Raw genomic sequence first — 7136 nt, 5'->3', positions numbered from 1 at the left:
ACCGGTGCAGCTAAGGCTCCGTCCGCCACGAAAAAGAGATCTGCCGCTGCGACCGCGTCGTCATCGGCGAAATCCAAGAAGACGGGCGTTGCTAAACGTTCCGTCGCGTCAGCGCCGACGTCCGCCGAAAAAGGATCCGCCTCAAAAGCCGGTAAGAAGGCCGCCCCCGCCGCTTCGGCCAAGTCTAAGAAAACTGCCGCCGAAAAGAAGAGCGTCGCCGTATCGAAGGCTAGAAAGGCTGCGTCCGCTCCCGAAAAGAAAGCCAGCGCCGCCTCCAGATCGCCCGTCAAACCCAAGACGCCATCGAAAGCGAAGAAATCCAACAAGGCCGGTCCAACCAAGAAACCGAAAGCGCCGAAACCGAAAACGGCCAAAGCCGTCACCGTCAAAGCGAAAAAAACCGCTTCACCCAAGAGAAAGAAGTGAAAAGTCGACGACGATGATTTAATTTTTTCAACGACGACGACGTCCTGGTGGTTTCGGGAACGTGCTCCGATCGTATATATCGACGTAGGGGCACCATCGATACAAATAAATGGCCCTTTTCAGGGCCACAATTATTTTCAAGAAACGAACGAAAGATTCGCTTGGACAATGCACATTCTGTTGAGGAGATACATACTTTCATTTGATTTTCTTGTCTATTCATTTGACTGTCGAAACAGTGTTATTACAAAGAATGATAAACTTTATTATATAATAATGTTTCAAATAGTCTCAGTTAAAAGAAAATTTAATGTGAAAGAAAAAAGCAAAAGTTTATCGTTTTATGTAAGTACGAATTTTGTGAATAAATCACATAACCTAACTTTTTTTTTTTTTTTTTTTTTTTTTCAATCTCAAAAAGTTGCATGCGCGAACGATAAATTTTCAATTCGTTGGAAAATAATTGTGGTTCTGAAAAGAACCGATTTTTTTTTTCTTCTTTTAACACCTTCGAAGATGAAGAATTTGTTAATTCTAGATGGTCGGATCGGATGGATGGATGGATGGATGGAGGAAATTTAAGCCCTCTCGCCACGAATGCGTCTCGCCAATTGGATGTCTTTCGGCATGATGGTGACACGTTTGGCGTGGATGGCGCACAAGTTGGTGTCTTCGAAGAGGCCGACGAGATAAGCCTCGCTGGCTTCTTGAAGTGCCATCACGGCCGAACTTTGGAAACGGAGATCGGTCTTGAAATCTTGGGCGATCTCTCGGACGAGACGTTGGAAAGGCAGCTTGCGGATCAAAAGTTCAGTGCTCTTTTGATAACGACGAATCTCACGAAGGGCGACCGTACCGGGCCTGTAACGGTGAGGTTTCTTGACACCTCCGGTGGCGGGAGCGCTTTTTCTGGCCGCCTTCGTGGCCAACTGTTTTCTAGGTGCCTTGCCACCGGTAGATTTACGAGCCGTCTGTTTAGTTCTCGCCATCTCGGATATCGGATGAATCAAATGAAAAGAATTAACGTAGGTAGTGGCTTGCTTGCTTGCTTCGACCGAACGACCGACCGTACGTACGAACGTTCGAAAGTCAACTGAAAATTTTCGTCGCGCCAACGGCCGTTTTATAAACTCGATGAGTCATACGGCGACGCCATTGGTGGATTCGTTTTTAACGCGAGGTGGAGCTGCCGTAACTTATAAATAGTCCCGCGGAATGAAATTTTGACGTTAGTTCCATAACGAACTTGGTCGAAGCTACGTCGTTTTGTACGAAGAATTTCCTAATTTTATCAAGATGACCGGTCGTGGTAAAGGTGGCAAAGGATTGGGAAAAGGTGGCGCCAAACGTCATCGCAAAGTTCTACGCGATAACATCCAAGGTATAACGAAACCGGCGATCAGAAGATTGGCTCGTCGTGGTGGTGTGAAACGTATTTCCGGTCTCATCTACGAAGAAACCAGAGGTGTGTTGAAGGTCTTCCTCGAGAACGTCATCCGTGACGCCGTAACTTACACCGAACACGCAAAACGTAAGACCGTCACCGCCATGGACGTCGTCTACGCCCTGAAACGTCAAGGTCGTACCCTTTACGGTTTCGGCGGTTAATTTTATCATTTTATGACGTGTATCCGCATCCTCAGAGGAATAACAACAAACCCCCCGCAGGCAAGCAAACAAACAAACAAAAAAAAACGGTTCTTTTCAGAACCACAAAATAAATCAAACGAATTAAATATGTTGCTCAATTGTGTGTTTGTCTTCAAATCGAAATGAAAATCGTACGGAGTGAGTGATCATTTTAATTTGTGATCCAGGCGGCGACTTTGACAATTTTGACAGCAGTTTTAGGTTAGAATGACCATCGTTAAAAGAACGTTTTTGCCACGAAGAGTATATTTGAGGTTATGTCCAATATGGGGTAGAGTTACTCTCCTCAGACGTGACTTGAAACAAAATCTCATAGCAAATAAAACGATTGATTGTAGTATTACGGCTCACCGCTGACGACTGCTGCTGCAAGAAATTATCGAGACGGAGAGCACGTATAGGCGACCGGTGTGTGTGTGTATGTTCTTAACAGATTAATGTGCGAAATGTGAAGAAATTTACGACGAATCGGAATGTTTCTTGAATTAGATAATCAATAAATTATTATAGATAGAGTTGTCGAGTTCGTGCTTTAGTCGGGCATTGAATTTTTCTAAAAATTACGATGAAAAGTCGTAAAAATCATCTTTCTTGGTTGAATGTAATCGAAAATCTTCCGTTCAGTCTACGCTCGTATAATGAATTAATTGATCGGTTTAACTTTAAAATATCTAAAAGACTTTTTAACATGATTCTCATAGGTTGTTGTATTTTGGCGAAAAAATCAATTCGTTCGAGTTGAATTTTTGGCCCTGAGAAGGGCCGATGTGAAGATGGTTTTTATAAAAGTTTTTGTTTTTCGTTCGAGATGACGGCGGCGAAGAATTAAATTTAAGGCTTCTTTTCGGTCTTCTTGGGCAACAACACCGCCTGGATGTTGGGCAAGACACCGCCTTGGGCGATGGTAACGCCGGAAAGGAGCTTGTTTAACTCCTCGTCGTTCCTTATAGCCAATTGAAGATGTCTCGGAATGATACGGGTTTTCTTGTTATCTCTGGCGGCGTTTCCTGCCAATTCGAGAACTTCGGCGGCTAGATATTCCATTACGGCCGCCAAATAAACGGGAGCACCTGCACCCACTCTTTCGGCGTAGTTTCCTTTACGCAGAAGACGATGAATTCTGCCGACGGGAAACTGAAGTCCGGCACGACTGGAACGAGACTTCGCCTTTCCCTTCACTTTACCTCCTTTTCCTCTTCCGGACATGTTGTTATACGATATAAACAGCAAAACACCTACTGCGACTGACACGAAGCGCACTGACAAACGTACGGCTTGAAATAAATGCCGAACGCGGCGAAGGCTAGAAATTTATATGGTCGGTACAGCGCCATCTCGTTAGGGCAATGGTCGAACGACGAACTAAGGCGGAGCGCCTGTTTGTCGCTCGCTCGTTATAAATAGAGGGATTTTAGGTGTGCGGCGTTTTAGATCGAGTATACTCGTCGTAACGTGCACGTCGTGTCTGTCTCGTTTTCTGTTTTTAAACGTTTTTTTAACTCGACGACTAGAAGAGAATGCCACCCAAGACCAGCGGTAAGGCGGCCAAGAAGGCCGGAAAAGCTCAAAAGAACATCTCGAAGAGCGACAAGAAAAAGAAGCGCAGGAGGAAGGAGAGTTACGCCATCTACATTTACAAGGTGTTGAAGCAGGTCCATCCCGATACCGGTATCTCCAGCAAGGCTATGTCTATCATGAACAGTTTCGTGAACGACATCTTCGAACGTATAGCTGCTGAAGCCAGTCGCCTCGCTCATTACAACAAACGTTCGACCATAACCAGCAGGGAGATCCAGACGGCGGTGCGTCTTCTTTTGCCCGGTGAATTGGCGAAGCACGCCGTTTCTGAAGGAACCAAGGCCGTCACCAAATACACCAGTTCAAAATAAATCCTCCTCGAGCAGCTTGGAAGTTGGTTGGAAAAAAAAGAAAAAAAATCGGTTCTTTTCAGAACCACAAATTCAACTCGAACGAATTAAAAATTTTCGTCTTCATACTATATAAGTTCCTGAGAGAAAATATAAATAGTGAAAAATATATTTAAAAAAAGTTTGACATCAGAAATGTTAATAAAAAAAGAAAAGAGTAGAGACAACGGCACGCGGTGTTCCCAAGCGGTCACCCATCCAAGTACTGACCGCGCCCGACGTTGCTTGACTTCGGTGATCGGACGAGAACCGGTAGTTTTCAACGTGGTATGGTCGTTGCCTGGTAAAATTTTCCAAGATGGTACGTTGACGATTTTTTGTGATTGTTCGATCGTTTGGATGTGACATTTTTCGATGGTACACATGTCAGAAAATGTACAAGATTTAAAAGAAGAAAAAAAAAAAATTTTTTTTTGCGAGTCGTTTTTTAGTTTTTTTTTTGCGACAAAATGACGAAAAAAAAAAACTCGTATGAGGCGTTAAATTAAATTGTTCGTTTGACGATCTCAACGAGTCACTTGCGATTAACGTAATTTAAAATTTGAGAACTTACTTACTCACTTGCTTGCTTAGATGGAAATAGCACCCACTTGAAGTAAACGCCGACACGGACCGGAGATGAATAAACTCCGAACGGACGGGGTTAATTCATGAACTGACCGTAGTACGGTCGAAGGTTCGCCGCCGCCGCTACCTGCTTTCTTTCTTAGAACTGATAACAGAGTTGGTTTCTTTGTCTGTTCATTCATCGAAATTCCCACCACTCTGGCCGGGCCGGGCGGGGTGGGTGTGTGTTGTTTCATGATTTGTTCTCTTCTCGATTTATTCTTTTTCCGACGTCGTTCGATTCATAGAGATGTTTTCGTCGAAAGTGTGGTCGCGTTTACATTGCATTAAAATTTAATTTGTTCCAGTGCGACGATGAAACAAGAAAAAAGTTTCAAGTAAGTACGCACGCACGCACACCTACATATTTCATTTTTTAAATCTTTCGACGTTCGTAGTTTCTGCTCGAAATGTCGACTAATAGTAGGGAATGTTTTGTTGATTTGTTTGTTTTTCGTTTTTGAGAAGAACAAATGAAAATTTCGTTGGATTTCTGTCGACCGACGACCGACTGAAAATCCGCCGACATCGACGTAGTTTTATTTAGAGTGTCTGAAAAATGCAAACAATGCAAGATTTCCGTATTTTTGTTGGTTTGTGGTGTTTGGGGAGTTTTTTTTATGATTATAAAATGGTTTCGTCGAGAAAAATTGCTTCTTTCGCAATGAATTGGCAAGAAAAATTAAAAAACTCGTCCGTTCCCGTCGCTGGATGTTCGACGGTGGTCCGTCTGATTTTCCCTTTATTTTCGTAAAATTGACGAGAATTTCGCCGTCAAAACTGTTTTCGGTGATGTTTCGATGATGGGATTTCGTCGTGTGAGGTAATTTTTGAGGAAAAAATGTCGATTTTGCGAAAAAAGTCGTTCGAAAAGTCCGTTCGTCGTACAAATTCGTTTCTCATGGTCGAGTCCGAAATTGACATCGTTTTTTTTCCGACCTGTTCGTCAAGATCGTTTTCAAAAATCAACTCCTACGAAAGGCGAAGGTTTTATCTTCGTTCTTGAAAAAATTCGACCTTCTCGGACGTCATCTTCGACCGTTTGTGAATTTTTTTCCTACACTCTGCAGGTTCGTCGGTCGTCGCTCCGATCCGTGCTGCGTCTCTTTGCGAGGCGATTTTCGAAAAGATCGCACGTACTTTTCGACCGATTCGTTCGTGAAACTTGTAGAGGATGCTTCCAAGTTTGTCTGGTCGAAAGCGGAACTTTCCTGTTATTCGTGGAAAACGCGTAACGTCGGCGTCGAACTTGGATGTCATCTCCTTGTTTCGGAGGGTCTTTGTTCGAGTCGACGTTCGATCGGTCCTTGTTCGCTTTTGGAGGTCGGCTGGTCGTCCGGGAAAACTTGAGGTTATTCAGGAGGCCATCGCCGACCGAATCGCTCATGTTCCCGCACCCGGAGGCGGTGATCTTCGCGTAAAGAGAACGATGCCATCACGCGAAAGCTGTATTCGAGGCCCACTGAATTTTCTAACTCGACGAGAAGGCTCTCGTTTAGTCCGCGGTCCGCGCGTTTTCGAACGCGCCAACACTTTGACTTTGGCGCCCAATTCGTTCTGTAAAGTTCATTCGTTCTTTCACCGAAGAATAAGCCTACCTATAATAAAAAGAAAAAAACGCGCGCGCGATAGACGAAAATATGGCCGACGTAGAAAATCAAGCAGCTTCGACGGTCGCCGGTGCCACTTCCGGCTCCTCACCGGTGAAGAAGGAGAAGAAGCCCAAAAATCCGAGAAGCAAACCTTCTCATCCGCCCACTTCGGAGATGGTCACCAACGCCATCAAAGGCTTGAAGGAACGCGGCGGTTCTTCGTTGCAGGCGATCAAGAAATATGTCGCGGCCAACTACAAAGTCGACGCGGAAAAATTTGCGCCTTTCATCAAGAAGTACCTTAAGGGCGCCGTCGCATCCGGTTCGTTGGTCCAAACCAAAGGAAAAGGAGCTTCCGGTTCGTTCAAGTTGGCTTCTGCCGTCACCGGTGCAGCTAAGGCTCCGTCCGCCACGAAAAAGAGATCTGCCGCTGCGACCGCGTCGTCATCGGCGAAATCCAAGAAGACGGGCGTTGCTAAACGTTCCGTCGCGTCAGCGCCGACGTCCGCCGAAAAAGGATCCGCCTCAAAAGCCGGTAAGAAGGCCGCCCCCGCCGCTTCGGCCAAGTCTAAGAAAACTGCCGCCGAAAAGAAGAGCGTCGCCGTATCGAAGGCTAGAAAGGCTGCGTCCGCTCCCGAAAAGAAAGCCAGCGCCGCCTCCAGATCGCCCGTCAAACCCAAGACGCCATCGAAAGCGAAGAAATCCAACAAGGCCGGTCCAACCAAGAAACCGAAAGCGCCGAAACCGAAAACGGCCAAAGCCGTCACCGTCAAAGCGAAAAAAACCGCTTCACCCAAGAGAAAGAAGTGAAAAGTCGACGACGATGATTTAATTTTTTCAACGACGACGACGTCCTGGTGGTTTCGGGAACGTGCTCCGATCGTATATATCGACGTAGGGGCACCATCGATACAAATAAATGGCCCTTTTCAGG

General features: G+C 45.4%; 1 non-coding gene across 1 annotated transcript; it reads right to left on the bottom strand.

The window, feature by feature from the left end:
- Window positions 1–4165: 4165 nt before the first annotated feature.
- On the bottom strand, window positions 4166–4285 carry LOC148165456 (5S ribosomal RNA). Its single transcript, XR_015771458.1, has one exon. It is a non-coding gene; the product is annotated as a 5S ribosomal RNA (ribosomal RNA).
- Window positions 4286–7136: the final 2851 nt, after the last annotated feature.

Source organism: Gnatocerus cornutus, unplaced genomic scaffold, assembly GCF_029298725.1.
Source record: "Gnatocerus cornutus isolate USDA-ARS CGAHR unplaced genomic scaffold, icGnaCorn1.1 ctg00000312.1, whole genome shotgun sequence".
In the NCBI taxonomy this organism is placed as follows: domain Eukaryota; kingdom Metazoa; phylum Arthropoda; class Insecta; order Coleoptera; family Tenebrionidae; genus Gnatocerus; species Gnatocerus cornutus.
Note: the sequence above shows the minus strand (reverse complement) of the source record. Positions and strands in the feature narration are given on the sequence as shown.